At 38.4% G+C, this 18,626-nt stretch overlaps 1 protein-coding gene across 1 annotated transcript in view; it reads right to left on the bottom strand.

Moving 5' to 3' along the window:
• Window positions 1-18,626, bottom strand: part of AFF2 (AF4/FMR2 family, member 2) — a 250,283-nt gene that overhangs the window by 95,295 nt on the left and 136,362 nt on the right. The gene's annotated exons all lie outside the window — the stretch shown is intronic.

Below are 18,626 nucleotides of genomic sequence, written 5' to 3'. Positions count from 1 at the left end.
GCCTGTTTCTCTCTACTCTGTATTCTTGTCTTTTTCATTAAGCCTTTATCCACTAATTTCAAACAAAACATATATTCACTGTTGTTTAAGGGCTCATCTGCATTTCCTGTGAGTTATTTTCATCACCAGTACTCTCTCTATAAATATATTTCAAAGTAAACTGGTGAGAGAGCAAGCAAGAGACTGTGTAGCACTATGTCAAATGTCTTCTCAAACCAGTTACATCTTAGAAAGAAGTTAAAAGAAAAAAAAGGTCTATTTAAAACCAGATTAATCTCAAGATGCTGAAGTATAATAAATTGCTCTATTTTAACTGACTGAACGGTGCACACTTAGAATACAAGGGCATATTTCATTTGGGTTTATGTAGTTGCTAAGTCTACTTTTCTACCACTTCACCCATCACCAGATGAGAGAACTTGTCAGGCAAAATTGTACTTAATGATGTTTAATGGTGGCTAAGCCCGACAGATGTGTTTATTTCTTTTCTTCTTTTTTGTTGCTTTACTCTCACTGAAATAATGAAAATATTACATGAACAACTCCTGTATTATTTGCAGGAAAAGCTTCCATTACCAATGCTAGGTAACATAAAGCTTTATCTGATTTATACAGCAATCTATATAAATCTACTTTTATGTTTTATTTGATTCCAGCCATTAGGCTGTGCTAGGAAGTAATTCTAAAATATATATCATAGTGGCAATTCACTGTACTATACCAAATTAATCTACATAAATCTATACCTGTGTTCAGGGAACCAGCATGGTAACATCACCAGTATGGAGGAGGAATGGATGCCAGTAATTCTACTTGTAGGCTTTCTAGGAAATTCAAGTTCTTTCTAAACCACTGATCAGAACACAAATGTCCCTGACTGAAGAATTCCTCTTTCTAAATTAACTGTATCATCATTAGCATAGCTGTTACATTTTAAATTTGAGAATATGAAACTGCATATTAGGAGAGGTATTTCCTATTTATGACTGATCTAAAGTCAGAGAGCTTGAGCACGAAGGGGTTGCTTGGAACAGAATATCTTTTTAAAAACCTGTATTCCTTACAGATTTAAGAGTTCCTTACATAGCTGAAGCCAGTGTGCTTTGTACTGCTGAATGAGGCCAGCTGGCAAAGTAGGAGCCTATCAGTATTCTGACTGCTTTTCTTTTGTTTGAATATTACCTCAGCGGCCATACACTAAACGATGTGAACTTGATGGGTTTGACTATGACCTCAGCTAAACTGAACAATATGAAACTGGCACATCTGAAATTTCAGGCTTGCTATTTTTCAATTTCTTTTTCACCTGATCTGTATTAAGATGTGGTTTAAATTCTAAAATAAAAATAAAAAGAGCCCTTCTGCATTCCAAATCAATCAGCAAATGCTGGCATGCCAGAAGGCAGGCTTCATCTGCCTCTTCACACCACATTTGGTGGATCCCTGACTTACGAGAGCTTGATTTCTAAATGTTTATGCAGAAAGAAATGCTTTACACATCCGCTCCTTCTCAGATAGCCTACAGGGATTTCTGGCAATACTTTCCTTTTTATTTCCTTGTCTTCCAGGTTTTCTCCCTGTGGATGCATAAAGACAGAGTGACAGCAGAAGAAGGCTTGACTCACAGTGAGCAGCACCCTTACATATTATTGCTATCAACTCCATGAGTAAGCTGGACATCTGTCTTTACTTTTAGCAAGTTCCACAAGGATAAACATGAACATGAATGTGGACTGCCCACAGACAGTTTACTGGTGCTCTTTCATAGCCCTGTACCATCTCTGGGCTTCTGTCACTTTTGTTGGAGCTATATTTCAGCCTTGGATCACAAGAGTTCAAAACACAGTCAATCAATCAAATGGTTTCTATGAACATAACTGCAGTTCAATAACTGTTCTCTATTCAGCATAGCCAAGAAAATGAAAGGAGGAGGTTAATGTGGAGATAGCTAGGTTACATGTGGAACTTTAAGCAGCAATTCTTGATTAGCCATCATCAGACAGGGCATTTTATTGGTGGAGTTATTTTATGTGAGACAATAGAACAAATCCCGGACATTTATGGCCTGATCCTGCTCTCAATAAAGTCAAGTTCTTCTGTTGACTTATGCCTACTAGTTCTGGATCTATGACCTTGACAATAAAATGAACACAGCAGCAGAAAAAGCAAGAGGTTTACATCTGTTGGAACAGTGGTATGAGGTGAGGTTTGGAAAGCTGCTGATTCCAGCTGGTAAAAGTGGAAGGCCCAGATTCCTCCAGCTTGGCTATGGCCTATGGAATGGGGTGGGAAGCAGTGTGCTCCCCCTGCCAGCCATCCATTTAGGAGGGTTTTTCTCTGTACTGCCTTTCTAACAGGGCTGGGATTCTGCTTCACATCACCCAAGTCTGCTAAAAAGAGGCTGAAACAGGCCCTCTAAGCAGCGTGAGAATTCTTTTTGATGCGATAAAATCCCATAAATATGTGTTTCTAACCACTGAAGACAGCAAGCTTTGGAGGGCTTAAATGGAAAAAGCTAGTTTAGATTGAGCCAATTCTGGGTATTGCCGCACATGTCAAATAGCACTTCACTTGACAAATGGTCTCAAAGACATCTATGGGGCTATTCAGGGAGTAAGGTAGTGTTTGGTATGAGTACGGAGATTAGAATCTGGCCCTTGTTTTGTTTTTAGAGAGATTTCAAACATATGTTTGTTCTAATTTTCCCTTCCTTCTAGGATTGCTGGTATTCACTTGGCCCAGCTTCAGAGAGAGAGTGATGTGAAAAACAGCACCAGTAAAAAAAATAATAAAAATAATTATAAACTCTCTAATACATAACCAAAACAGTGTTTTTTTCCCCTGTAAAAATATGTAGCATAGACAAATTCCATAATGATGCTATGTCTTCTGAAAGTTTTATTGGCACTCGTTTGGGCTTACCCACATAACTCACTTGTGAGTTCACTACTCATGGGTAATGCACTCATCCCAAATGCATGCTAAAAACCAGCATGTAAAAAGCCCTATTAGAGTTCAACAGAGATTAAACTAACAGTTTTTTTACAGAAGCCTCTTATAGTACCAAGGTTCACAGAAATTATAAAAATCTTAGTCTATAATAGGCAATGTTTTCATTAGGTTTATCCCAAGCATCTTGTATTGAATTCCAAAAGTTCTTACCCAGTGACATGTATATCCACTCTGCAGTTTAACATTTTTCCCTTCCTATCTCAAACCAAATCTTTGTGTCATATCAGGCACTTGTCTGTACCCAGAGAGAACATGGTCCCTTGTCAGTACAAGAACACAGTGTAAAGAGTCCTTGCTCTAGCAACTGTACCATTTAAACTGAAAAGAAAGGGAATGGGAAAAGCCATTATTCCTATTTACAGGCTGAGAACTGACACACAGTTTCCAAAAGGTCATACAAGAAGTCCCAGTTAGAGCTGGAATTAAAATAAAATTCTCCTGAGCATCAAGCCAGTGCCTTAACAAATTAATCTTCAACATCTGTGTTTTGCTTCATCTACTGTATTCCATGCTCATCCCTGTACCATTTAAAGATCTCTCCTCAGTACCATAAGTGACATGATTAGTACTTGTCTTGACTTAAAAGCATCACACACACAAACTGCACACCTGGACAAGCCATGAGGCTTGTCATGAGGAACTCATGAGGAATATGAATAAGCTTATCAGGCCATACACTAAGGCTACATGTCAAGTAGCATTTAAGTTTTGTACAATGGACATCACCAACCACCCCTTGAAAAGTCTCAGGCAATTCCTTAGCCCCACAGAGAAAGCTGCAACAGAAATAGGAAGAGAGCTGATGCTGAATGGGCAGAGTTAAGCTAATTTTCCAGAGATACCCAAAGTACCTAATTTATTTATTCAAGTAAATATTTCCTCTCAATTTTCAAGTGAACATTCTGTGAAAATTTATGATGAAAATTAAAATGCTAGGCAATGTTTTACAGACAATATTGTTCTATTAACTCACATATGAGAGAACTCTAAAACTTGGCATGAATAAAGGTTAACCCTTAAAAGAAGCACCTAATTTGCCACCATAGCAAAAAAGTGGGATTAAGAAAATGCTCTGGTGAATTTTGAGGCATATTGAATACTAATGCAATATAGTTCTTTCCAAGGTAGGTGGAAATGTTAAATAAGGAAGAACATATTGTCCTTCTCATTTTCAGAATTATTTCCTACCTAAAGATAGAGATATCACTCAATTTTCAATCACTTCAGAGAAAGGAACTTTCTCTAAAATCCAAGGAATGTACCTGCTATTAACAATCTCAGCAGTGTCTAATAAAAAAGCACTTAAGCACAAACCATACTTCATTTATAAGATGAGTAGCTGTAAGTTATCAAACCCAGAATCCTGTGCAGGAATTAAATACTTGCTTTTTCTTTACTGATTTAAGTACGATTTTTATCCCTCAATTATGCAAGCTTGAGAGTGGGGAAAATCACGAGTCAAGTAACCTTTCAGCATGAAACTCTGCCTCATTGTGGGCTGCTAGGAAGGGGAGAGATGCAAATCTGCTCAGGGAAGTCAGACAGGTAGAAAGTTTACAGATTTTCAGAACATTCTAAATTGTCAATGCAGAAATAAACATGTAATTTGTTTTCACTGAATCCATTGGCATAGCCATGAAATTGCTTGGGGGGGAAAAAAAGGGCTGTGATTTTTCAATTTTGTCTTTTTTTTAGCATAGGAAAGTATCTTGCTGAAAATGGGTTAGAGCAGGACTGGAAATCAACAGAATTGATCAGATGTACTGGATAAATGCTAAGCAGAAGGCTATAGGAAGGACAAACACACATGCTCTGCTTAGAATATATTAAAAAAGAAATGTCAGAGAACCAGTCAGTCTGGGGAAGGGGATAGAAAGGAGGGTAATAAAGCAATAATCCCAGACGCAGCTCTGGAATTACCCAAAGTCTGCAGTGCTCTGTAGGGATTTTAAAGAGCACATTTAGAAAATTTGTTAGGAATTAGGAGAGCAGGGTCAATAAAGTTAAACTCTGTCAATAATCACTCTGCAATATGTACAAGGATCTTCCACCACAGTGCCCGAGGGCAACCCCTGAACTTAGAACTGAACTTTTCAAATTTAAAAAGACCCATTTATTGCAGCAATTCATTTGAGAAAATCTTACTATGGAAAAAGGCCTAAAAATAGAGCTGTATTTTTAACACTCAGGACTGACCTCCCCACACAATGCACCTAGGAACCACACTTTGCCAGGAGGAATATTTAATGAGAAGTTTTTAAGTCGTTAGCCTGGCCATAACAGCACTTCACATGACTGCAGGGATTTGGGAGGCCGGAGCAGGCCACACACAGAGTGACCAGGTTATGAAAACACAGGGCCCATGTCTGCCCTGCCGAGACCTATTGGCCTTGCCCTGTCTTGTCTTCACACCTCTGTAGAATTAAGGCCACATCTCCAGTGTGTCACCGTGTGCTGCAAGGGGATTTTTACCTCACACTGAGCAAGCTGGTGCCAGTGCAGAGGCAGCACAGCGCTTCACCTCACTTCATCCAGCGCTCCATGGCTGCAGTGAGGCTGCAGCTGCTGCCTGAGGCTGCTGCCAGCCCAGCGGCTGCCAGCTCCTCAGCACTGCCCTGGGGAGCTCTGCTGCAGGGTGACACCACAGCTGGCCCCATGGCTCTCACTCTTGCAGGCACTTCTGAATGTCACCCAGCCTCAAGATTCAGCCACAGGCATTAGGGATATCTTGGCACACAGCCTTCAGGAGAAGGGCTACAAAAATTCATTGCAAGCTTATGTTTTACTTCAGTATTTACATAAAGCATGTGTTCCAAGTTAAAAGCCTCTCTCTACTATAGCTCAAAACATTAGGTTAGTACAGGATGCTATTAATGCTGAATTTCTACAGATAGCGACTAGCTGAGATGAAAACCACTTGAAGTGTTTTGGTGAAAATAGTTAAGGTGAAGGGTGGGAGTTGTGTGCTTCATGACATCAAAGAGCAAAATAACAAGTAATTTTTTTTTCAAGGGAGCTACCTAAATCATGGCTGTTTTTAAGAGGGCTATCTAGGCTCTTGAACCAGGTCTTGCTCTTTTCTCAGATGACATTCCACCAGTCTTGTTTATTCTTAAATGGCTCCATGGTGCTAATTTACAATGGTATGTTACTAGAAAACAGAAAATGCCCAGAATACCTGGTAAATGTGGTTCTTAAAAAGTACCTTCACATCCTTCAGATGAATTACTTTAGTAACTTCACTGAGATTCCTTTCATGACTAAGTGCACTGGGATCCCACTCCACCATTCACTCATTCAATTTACCCAGCCATAGTAAGGCAAATTAATCCACCACACTTCATGCTTATAGCAGATTTAGCTTTGGGTGTCCCAGATGAAAATACACAATTTCAAAAAATTCAGCTATAAAATAACTGTTAATTTCCACCCAGAATATCCCACAAAGATGTACTTTGTCACCCCTCATACCAAACAGAGTTTCACTTCTGCTTTACAAATGGCCTTCAGGAACTCAGTCCTAAAGGCACTCGCCACTGAACTCCCAACCCAATGAGGCATGAGATGACATGCATATAAGACTACAACCAAGAGCTGTGACAAATCCACTGAATGCAGCTCACAAACTTTGTGGGACTGGGTGCTCACAAGTACTAAACAATCTGCAGTTGAAAACCTTGAATGTTTAATTCTGCATTCCTTCTCCATTCTGCTTGCTTACACTTTCCAAAACCCAGTGAAATGTACTGCAGCTTGAGGGATACTAGGACTAAACATGCTTTTTTCTCAGTACAAGCTATGGAGCTGTAAATTATTAATATTAATAATGGGAAAAATCTGTCATGGATAAACTATAAACAAACAGTAACAACGACTTAAATTTGTTAATCTGAGAATTTCTTTTCTCTGATTCACTTTCATAAACTAAATATTTTTTTCATCAAGCAGTATCCATTACATTCATACTTGGTGTAGTTACGAGGCAAAAAATGTGGATTATTGATGATATAGATCATAATGGCTCTTTTCAAGCTATTATCATTTATCATTTAAATATGTATTCAGTGAGCTTTAATCTGCAAATTTGTCACAATTGGAGTCATTACGATTTAACAGATTCATTGTGTTAGCTTTATTCTTTTTTTAATACAATGCATGGTGCATGTTCTGTGAACTGATTTTACCTAACTGGACTTCTAAAAAAGTTACTGCAAATGAATAACAGCCATTTATTAAAGCCTTCTGCCTTTAAAAAGACATAAATGTGAAATACACATTGTTATATTAATAAACGAGTCCTGCAAAATCTTCATACCCAAGCACATTGCTCTGTCTTCCAAAAAGTCTCAATCTCCCATTACTTTTAAGAACAGCACCATGATCAGTCATATCTGAGATTTCAATTATGTACATTTTCTCCAATCCCCTAAATAGGCATTTTTTTTCTACTGGTTGAGACAAAGCAAACAAAATCAATGAATGGTCTCTCACTGGTATTAATCAGTCTGAGCCATGTACCATATATTACCAAGGATCCAATTGATGTAAATCCTTCTGCAGTTTTTTTTTACTTCATGATCAATTAATAATAAGAAGAATAGTATCTAACCCTTTGGCTAAAGTGAAATAGCAACAGGAAGTTTTGTATTTTGAAGAAGGAAAGTGATACTGGATTTTTAGCTCAAGTGTTTGTATAGCTGCACAATTTCCAAAACTGCACAAAATGTCAGCAATTGGCAACACATGAGCTTTTACTGGGTTTTGGCCATGGCATCTTAATTCCATATCCAATTTGTACATAATTCACTTAACACCTTTTCTTACTCAAGTTTTGCAATTTCCTGCATAAAACCCCTCTGAGAGTGAGCTGCACACTGACTGAGCAAACTCCCCTTGTAGTCCACCAGGAACATTGCTGTTTCCTTTGAAATAAGATGTGATGAGTAAATGCAGAAAAGCTTATCAACCCTGAATTCAGATCATCCTCTGGCTGTGATCTCCCTTTTCCCTTTTGACATCATACATGAACACTGCTTGTGGGAAGGCTCCTCAGCTAAGCACAAGGCAAGCTGCCAACAAGAGATCAGAACTATTCACACCATGGCATGGTTTACCTCATGCCTTTTCTATTGTGCAGCAGGCTGCTCTGAACTGGTTTGGGGTGTGGACACGGGAGCAAGAGATATGTGACTGACAGCTGTGCCAAGATTAACTGGAAACTCCAAAATGGCTATAAGCCATTGTGCTCCTCTGGGTAAGCAGCCTACAGCCCTACTGTGATGCGGCTGCCCTGGAGCAGCTGAAAGCTCAATGAGAGCTGGGAGTGAGGAGGCTCTGCCTGTCCAGGAGTTGGGCTCTAACCGCCCCTCAGGCCATGCCTGCAGGCTGCTCAAAGGAACAACAGTGTTGAAGGCTTTTCTCATTATACCTCACCTAACTGTAATTCCACACTAGCTGTAGTAGGGGACTGCATGACACTGCTGCAGTCCGCCCATGTGAGGTGCATGTGGGCACTTTCATGCCACCCTTAAGCATCATTTGCCCCGTGTTCACATATTAATGAATTATTCATGGCTTTTCAGATGACAACTGGCTTTTGCCTTAAACACATTTCAATGCATTAAATGATACATATCTAAAAATAAAAAAAGAATAATCTATTTGGCTTAACACAATATCTCACATAAAAGGAAGTGGTTTTTAACGGCACATGTCTACTTTATGGCACTGGTCTCTTAACTTAGTGCTTATGAGTTAGGGAAACAGCCCCTTGGTGGATTACTTTTCATAGTTTGCTCAGTAATGTGTTTACAAAGTCATTGTTACAACTAGATGCTTATATATTTTGATATACAGCATGCAATACAGCAGTACATCTTCAGAGACCGCATGCTTATTTTAAAAACCTATTTAAACATTTCTTTACCTTGCCTCCCAGCAAAACAGAAGTTTATTGCCAGATACTCCAGGGCTCCCTAGTCCAGTCTGACAGTAATTAAGACAGAATTAGTGGAGCTTTGCAGGAAATGGGAACAGTGGCAAGTGTACAACAGGATGGGCCAAATTCATCTCTGACAGCAACTCCTCTGAAATAGCTAATTTACTCTAGGAATTAATTTGACACTTGAATTTCAAATAACGGCCTCTATTTTTAACTGTCTGATTTCACTGAAGCCCACAAGTCAAAGCCTGAGAAATCTTAAGTGGATTTTGTTTTTCTTTTTTAGAAAACTGCTCATAAACTCACCTACTTTCTGCCGTGTATCAAGTCAACAGTCTTCTCCAGAAATCAATGTTTTGTTAAGATGACACAATGTATTATTTCAACTAAACCTGCACTTGCTTAATGCTTACCTGCCCTTGAAAATGGACAGTATTAGTGATAAGCACCATCTTTAAACCATGAAGGGAATGATACAAAACACATTACTCAGAATTGTTTGTTTGTGAACATGTGTAATATTTCTTCTGATAATGTATTTATACAATACGTAACAAATTCAATACTTTGATAGTACAGCCTAAAGAAAACTAAAGGAAGCATTTTTCTGTGCATGCCTCCTGCTAGAACTCAAGACTCCAAACACGGTCTTAGGATTTTGCAGTAAGTTTGGACATTAAGCTCTGACAAAAATATCTATTTCAAAAATTTAATGGCATCTACCTATATATAGTACCTACAATCCAATCTGATTCTGTAACAGATATCTAGCTGTACAGAACATCTAATCCAATTGAGAAGTATCTTTTTGTCCATTAAGAAACATCCTGTCTCTGATATGTAAAACATTTTTATGTTTCAATTTGTTCTGTTTTGGTGAAGAAGACAGCAATCCCTACAGGAACTTTTTTAGAAAGAGAGGGTAGCAGCTGCTAGGAGGCAGCATTCCCTTGTGTTATGGGGGGGTCATCTGGTCTTCCCTCCTCTTGGGAATTAGAGCAGCACCCTCAGAGCACACTCAGGACCTTCGGGTGTTTGGGGAAAGCCACAGGTTAACACGCAACCTGATCTTCAAGGTTATTTGATTTTGAGATGCGGGCGGGAGGGATTCCTGGCTAAGTGGAAAAGAGCTGGAAATCCTTTAGTAACCCTCAGCACCTTCTGTATTCTGCTCTCCATAAGGAAAAAAACAAGCTCCTTTAGCAAGTGAGGGACTTGCACTATTATCTCCCTCTGATTGTTGCATTGATTATATCGGAAAATGAGTAACTTCTATCACACTTGATCTGAAATTGCACTACCTCACTTATGCTCATACCTTTACATTTACAGAAGCATGGATCTTGGGAGTCAGACATGACACTGTGATGTCTCTGTTGATCCCTGGTGTCAGGGTAAAGGAGAAAAAAACAGAAATTTAACCTGTGATTTAACACTGGCCACTGCCTGGCTCCAGCTACCAGTCTTGTCTGGGTGGTTTAAACTTTTGCAAGAACCTATCTGGTTCCCTTCTCACCATGCAGGTTCATTTGCTGCCACCTCTGAGTCTGTGCTAGATTATGCAGTATGTGCTCTACTGTGAATTGCAACGGATTTTTGCCTAAAAAATTAACCAAGACACCATTTTCTTGGGGTTTTTTGTGGCATTCTATTTTCTCTCTTATTTTCTTGCAGTACAGGGAAAGGCAGATTATTTCAATTAAGAGCCTGTCACTGACAATTGTAAGCAACGTTTCTTCAGTGCAGCAGTTGCAGTTTTAAGTTTCTCCCTGCTTCTGTAGGATCTAATTTTCAAGGCCCCGTTGCCATGGCAGCAAGTTGGAATTTTAATCCAGTACTAAAGGTCAAGACAGGTCACCAGTTTCAGTTCCTCTTCAATCTCCCCATGAAGAGCCACAAAAAGAAGCTGAGATAAAGGTCTGACCTAACAAAAAATTCCAGTCTAGCACACAGCCAGACTTGAAGATATATGATTTGTATAGGCTTTCAAATTTGCCTGGAACTATTGAAATTCATGCTAAATTGAATATGGGCAGCCCTGATTCGCATTCCTCTCTCTCTGTAGAAAAGCACATCTATGTCCTTCAAACACAGTTTCGTGCACATGACTTATCAGGGATACCCAACAACCAAATGCTTCAGTAGAGTCTAACAGGTAAAGAGCTGTGAAAGCAATCCCCTCATTACTGGAGATATTTACTACTCAGATGAGCCTGACAGCTGTATGTAAGTCTTCTTTGTCAATATAAGGAAGATGAACCAACATCTTTCTTTCAAAACCTGTAAATCTCTTTTTTTTTTTTTTTTTTTTTTTTTTTTTTTTTTTTTTTTTTTTTTTTTGTGAAGCATTTTGACTTAACAAGACTTTCCAGTAAGGGGCAATTTTCTGAAAGCTAAGCTATCTTCAGATTTTGTTTACTATTTTTATCTTGAAGGATAAAAAAACTCGTGAAAATTTGGAAATAACCTCTTATTTGCCAATTTTCTAGGCCCCCTTCTGTGTGTTCTATAACATGGATTTTAATTAAACCATCGGTTTGTACCTACTGCAGTAAGGCTACAGACATCTCCCTCCTCCTCTGGGGCTACATAATTTTCTTGGGAAGCTGCAGTAACAGCATTAGGAAAGTCTCAAAATGCATTTTTCTGAGATACATGGACATAAATGAGGGAAGCAGTTCTTCCTCCAAGAATGCAGAACAGCAATTAGGCCAGCAGTGGGGAATATTTTACTTTTTCTCCATTTGGGAGGATCTATTTGTAAGGTAAAGCTACTCTGAATCTTGTGGCTCCAAGGGCTATCCAAGACAGAGGATAATGCAGTGAGCGTGGCCTAGCCCCATGGGGTGTTGTGAGAACTTCACTTCATAAAAAATAAGCCCTCTGGCCAGAAAATTGATAGGCTTTGAAGCCCTGCTGAGCCCTCAGCCCAAAGCATAATGGTAGCAATATAAGTTCCTCTGGATGGAGAGTGTAAAGCTGAGAAAAATGTGGTGGATTACTAGAGTTGTCAGAGGGATTCAGAGGAAAGATGCAAAGGATTAAGTAGTGATATTAGGAAAAGTGTGTGTTAGTCTTACCTAGGATATTTAGAACACAAATTGGGAGTTTCAAGCCCACTCTAGTATTATGAATGCCAAGCTTCCTGGCAAAATCCATTCTTCTTTCAAGCTTATCACCCCTTTCCATTTGACTATTTTGCAGCACAGTGTAAATGAATCTGGGGGACAGTTGTCTCAGTTTGTCTCAGGCTACTGAATTCTGAAAAGCCAGTAAGATACGGGTCCAGAGAAGGGCCACCAAGATGATCAAAGGTCTGGAGCACCTCTGCTATGAAGACAGGCTGAGAGAATCGGGGCCGTTCAGCTTAGAGAAGAGAAGGCTCTGGGGAGACCTTATAGCCCCCTCTCCAGTACTTGAAAGGGGCTACAGGAAAGCTGGGGAGGGGCTTTTCATCAGATAAGATAGTGATAGGACAAGGGGTAATGATTTTAAACAGAGAGAGGAGGGATTTAGGTCAGATATTAGGAAGAAATTCTTCACTATAAGGGTGGTGAGGAACTGGAATGGCTTACCCAGGGAGGTTCTTGATGCCCCAGCCCTGGAGGTTTTTAAGGCCAGGTTGGATGAGGTTTTGTGCAATCTGATCTAGTGGTGGGGTCCCTTGCTCATGGCAGGGGTGCTGGAACTTGATGATCTTTAAGGTCCCTTCCAACCTTAATGATTCTATGATATGACAGTAGGAATGAAACTGACTGGAGTAAAGAGCATCAGGAAGGAAAAGTGACAAAAAGAAATGGCTTGGCTCTGAACCTGAAATTTACTGACATGTCAGAGACACAAGGGTGCAGGGTGAGGTCTAAACTACAGCGGCCAGAAAGCCAAGCAAGAAGTTAGCTTATACACTTCTTATCAGCAAGTGTGCTGCTCACAAAACAAATGGGTGGGAGAGGTACTGAGTGTGGTGGCTTCCTCTGCTCCATCCTGATTTACATGTTCAGATTTACAGAGTACCTTCTTCAAAATGAATGTTTGAAGTTGCAGTGAAGTTCAGAAGTTATTCCATCCCACAGAACTGTCATTTGGGAGGTCAGTTTGAGACTGGCCTTAAGCCATAAAGGCACAACATATACTGCTCCCCGTGGAGAAGCTCCACAGGGAAATGTGGCAGATTTACAGTCTCACCAGTTTCCAAAATGGGAACCGATATGTAGTGGACAGGAAAATACATCCCAAATCCAAACATGTTAGTGTGTGTTGTTTACCAGTCTCTATTAATAGTGACACTTGAAGGGTCACAGTGCAGTGGATGCATACATGTGGCAGTGATGCAGTCATGCATCCTACCTGAGAACCAAGTATTTCTACTGCTACTTGTTAGTTAGAGCAAATAAATGTTGAATTTTTAATGGGGGGTTATGCAGTACAAGAAAATTCAAATGGTTATCTGCTCACTAAAGCTGCAATCAGCAATGCTGGCAAGAATGCAGCTGGTTAGCTTGTTTCAGGCAGTCTTAAATGCAGTAATTATTTAAGTCTCTGATAGTCAAGAAAAATTATTCAACATGGACCAGCAAAATACAAGAGAATTAATTTAGTTCTATTCCCACAATCTTTTAAACTGATTTATAAACATGTCAGGAGAAAAAGATCATAGAAAAGAATGTTATTAGGAAATAACTTTATTTTGACAGGGAGCTTAGACTATATGTGAGCCAGCTGAATGATGAAAACAAATTAGAAGTCTAATTCAGAAATTATTTTGAATAATGGGCTTATCTTCAAGGATACAGGGCTTTTAATTACAACACAGGATTTTAATGTATTTCATAGCAGCTGAAATATTTTGCAAGTTTGCTTCTATAGGCAACTGTCCATAGGAAATTCTTGTATGCTTTATTCTCAATTATTTAGTACTTTGCTGAAAAGGAAAAGCCTGCAGCAGTGAGTTACAGAATGATACAATCTTGACTGACTATCATAGCTCCAAACCCAAGAACCTATGAGGCAAAAGGATGCAAAACAAACTTCTAACTAACAAAACAAAACAGTAAATATGAAAGATTAAATACATCTTATCAAAACATTTGCTATTTCTGCCTTTAATATGGTGCACTGGAGCTCTCTAAAGATTCATGGAGTTCCAATTACATGTCACTGTTGTTCACTTATCATAATTTGTGCGTGGCAGTGCAAGTCCCTCGTATTCATGACTTTCCCAGCTTACCCAGAGGGAATATCTTTGGAACTTCCTACTTCTAACAAACAGGCAGTACTTAGTCTAATGATTAAAGCCTGTCACACTCACTAAGTGAAAATGAACTTATGCTATAAAAGAAAGCAGGCAATCAACACTGTGGGATCAATTGCTGCTCTTATGCTTTAATACGATCAATTAAAAACTGTAATCAGAAATACTAAGATTTCAGCTTCTTCAGTGTATTACACCTCTGATGGATTGTGAAGGGAACTTGGATATAGAGTTGGATAAATAAACAAAAACATTCTTCCTATTCCAGTTGGAGACTAATTTTAAATTTTGTTCATCTGATTGAACTGGAAATGATGCATCAATGTTGAAGGAATCTCAGTTTTTTAAAACTGATTCCTTTCAAGGTTAAGAATTCATCAGTGCTTCTTGATTTGAGTGTTCTGAATAACAACATTACTTGTTGTCACATTACCCAATATACAATCCTTCGTGTAAAATCCTCTTGATGCCTGATTACTCTTCATAAGGACCTCATGCTGATTCATTTCAAACTGTGAATTACCTTTAATTCATAGCTTGAACATGCTGCCAAATTTTGTTTTCCATGCTCCCAGGTGGCTGTCCCTGACACAGTGGAGAACTTCCAAAAAGCCATTAGATACTTATGAGAAGTAGTTCGGTATCAAGAAGCACATTTCCATTTTCAATCAGGTTTCCATCAAGTATTACAATAATCCTTGGGATTAGAAAAGTACTGGTGTTACTGATTTTTTTTTTAAGAACCATAAACTGAAATCCTGCCCCAATTGAAACCAGTGGTGAGCCCCCTTTGAGAAATCCTTGAGGAAATGGCACATAAAGAGTTTCAGCTTTTTGTTTTGTTTTTGAGCCCACTGTATTTAGGTGTTCTCTAGCCCCTGCACAGGTTATGTATCATAAAATATGATGAATAGCAAAAATTCTAAAGTAAGTTGGTTTTGTCTGATCCACAAAAATTTGCTGCTCTAAGTTTTTAATGGTTTCCGGTGGTTCATTGAGCCTGTGCAAAGGGCCTTTTAATACTGTATTAATACAGTAAGTATAGGAAGTAATTTTATGTCAGGGGAAGAACACCATTACGATTACATTCTTCTTTTTAGCTAGGCTTTTATGGAAATTACCCAAGACTACTCTGCAATATGATCTCGAAACACAGGATGTGCTTGATTAAAAAGCTTCTGGGTAGCTTCCAGCTGGACAGAGGCCAAATGCTAACAACCAAAACAGAACAAAAGGACTGGATGTTTGAGGATGACATACTTGCAGTGGTAATTATATAACAGAAACCTAAGTTGCAAGCTGAGTTCGTATCCTGAAATTCATGGAAGTTGACAGAAAATCCTTTTCAGTGCAATTGGTTGCACCTTATCTGTTCCTGCTTAAAATGCTTCATAATAAACTAATCAGAGTAGACTGGCTGAAAACTGACTGCACAACACCCAGTGGAGATTTACAGTGAATTTGAAATGTAAAGAAAGGGAAGCCAAGTGCTGTAGTTTTACATAGCCTGATTTCCACTTCATTCACCATGAAATACACACACCCACACACCAGGATTCCGAACTTCATTTTCAAGATCTTGGAGTAGAAGTTAGGATCTGAGGTTAGCTGCATGGACATGTACTCATGTACAAGACAGGTGCAGAACATGGACACAATTCCAAGTACTGTACCTTCTATTTTACAAGCTGCAAAGCATTGGGGATTGGGCTTCTCCAGCATGTGGATGTAATAAAGTACATTGAAATAGTATAAAAAGGATGAAATTCCTATTTCAGAAAGCTTTACTTAGACAAAAGTCATGTGTCTTGCATCTCGCTATAAAAGCAAGACATTGGTCAATAATCTACCTTGCAATATGTTGCCTCCATTCTTCCCCCTAGAAGCACACACCTGAAAGGTTATCTTGCAAAGATCAAGCATCCCTTTGGTCTGATTTTCCATCATGCCAATGTTTCTACACTTGAATTCTGTAATGACATCCAAGCAGCTTGGCTGCTGGAGCAGAATACAGCGTCAGGAAGGTAAACTATCTGTGTCCTGCACACATCGCACAACTAGTCATGGTATAACTCAATGATATGGTGAATGCAAACACATTGCTACCAAATTTCTGTAGATTTCTAACAAAGCCAATGGAATCTGAAAGACTGACACTAGGACCAACGTAAATGGAAAATATAACTTAAGTTTCACTTGAATTGCATGTAAACTTAAAAAAAGTCTAGAAATATGTCCAGGTTAAAAGGTCTCTACAAAGCATACAGACCAACAAACTTAAATTCAGTCTGACATGATCAAGCTGAAACACAGATAACAGATCTCACTGACAACATATATAAAGAATTGGTAAGAAATACAGTTTTGAAGTCAGTAAGACCATGCTATGTGGTTGAGAGTGTAGCAAGAAATGTTACTGGGGGTTAGTTGGACTGTAATTTCACTCCAAATACCCCTGAAACTAACCAATGTTAGAAAGATTAAATCCTTAATACAACTACAACCTGATAAACACAATATTATTAAAATACACAATGATTACAGGAGCTGTCGATCTATCACTGTTTATTTGGATCACACTATCCAGCTCTCCATGATACAATTACATCCTTCTGCCCCACTCTCTGCTTTAATTTCATTAGGTCCTCAAGTGCTGTAATTCCCAGTGAAGGTGGTGGGATTCCCAGCACATGCAGATCTGAGGAAACAAATTGGCCTCATAATACCAAGTCTCACAGTGCACTGCCTTCTAACCTGCCAAAGCCCTGTGGAAATTCCTAGAAGCTGCCTTAACAATTTTTCTGCAGTAAAATAGAAAAAGTGATAGTAATGGGTTAGCTGATCTTCATTTGGAAGCTAAAAATAAAAGTAGCTTTATTGCAGCTCTGATCTCTCATGTGTAAAATCTATCACCTACCATAAGAAGGCAGTTCATTGCAGCAGAAATCTGATTGATAGTACTGGAACTTTAGATCAAGCAGCAGAACAGAGAGCAACTGGTTCATAAAATGTACTGAGTATCTTCGGGTTTTATATCAGGCTTCCTATAGAGAGCTTTGGTCCCATTAAATGCACTATATACCACTGAGCTCTGAAGCACTGTTCTTTTGAAATTCAGCTTATAACTATAAACCATGATTGACAAGTCTATTACTGTTGGTTACAAACTATTGAAATATTGTATTTTATGGTATACTCACTAAAATATTTTTCACAGTGGAATCCAAATACACTTGCTTTAGGAGAAAAATAATTTTAAGATGTAATAATATTTTTTTTCTAATTTTTTTTCTAATTTTTTTTTTTTTTTACTATGAAATGTGCTTGATGTTAGGCTTGGATCACTTAGATGTTCTGAAACATGAATGTACCCATTCTGTTACCAAGAACAGTGGGTATAGTTGGCTAGATTCTTTAAAAAAAACTAAGCCATTGCTGGAAATCAAATAGCAAAGGGCAAAGCTAATTTGTTACCAAGTTGCGCAAATAAATGCTGTTTATGCAAATTTATCTATTTATCATTAGCATTCCTATCCAATTCTTATTCATTCTGAAGAAGAAAAAAACATTTCATTTTTAAAATGGATTAGTCATTTAGCCATAATTTTGTAAAGCTGTACTCAACAAATGTCATTTGAACAACTTCTGTGAGTTGAGGTTCTGAGTAAAGAACTGGACCTTCAGACCCTGGTGAGTCCATCAATGGATTCAGCACCCACCTCTAGCCTAGTCCTGCATGTCTTGCATAGTCACAGATAAATCACCAAATGCCAGCAAGTGCTTTTGTGTACACAAACTTGCACTAAGAATCAATATATATAATTTTTGAAAAGTTATGTAGGTATATCTGCATAGGGATTTACTTCAAAATGTGCCCTTAGTAGATTAAGGGGAACCCCTAGAATAATATCCAAGTAATTGTAAATTAGCATATTGCATTTGCATAAATGTCAGTTGGGCTAGTGCAGCCCAGTAGTTTAAAACACTTGAACACTAAAAAAAAGAATAATAAAATAATATTTAAAATAAAATAATAATTTAAAAATAGCATCTCCAAACTGAAATCAAACCCATATATTTTCAGAAGTATTAAATCAACAACCTACTTTTCAAAGTTATTCTTTAATTCCTGTTTATAAATTACTTGTAGATCCCGTGGTAAAAGTAAAAAAACAATTCAGTCTCAACTCACTGCTGCACTATTGCAGCCTCACACCACAGAAGCACCAAAGAAAAATGGTTTAACGCAATGAATTATCTTTTCCACAACTTTCAACTGTCATATTTATAGATCAGCTGTGATTTTCAGCTGTTTCAAAGTGTATGAAACTCAAGACCAGCTTTTCAACACCAGCTAGTAGAATCCCTCCTTATATGTTTTACTCCCTCTCACTGTATGAATGTTAAAATTCCTGCATCATC

The sequence above is a fragment of the Chaetura pelagica genome, unplaced genomic scaffold (assembly GCF_000747805.2).
Source record: "Chaetura pelagica isolate M959 unplaced genomic scaffold, ChaPel_1.0 scaffold344, whole genome shotgun sequence".
NCBI classification, from domain to species: domain Eukaryota; kingdom Metazoa; phylum Chordata; class Aves; order Apodiformes; family Apodidae; genus Chaetura; species Chaetura pelagica.
Note: the sequence above shows the minus strand (reverse complement) of the source record. Positions and strands in the feature narration are given on the sequence as shown.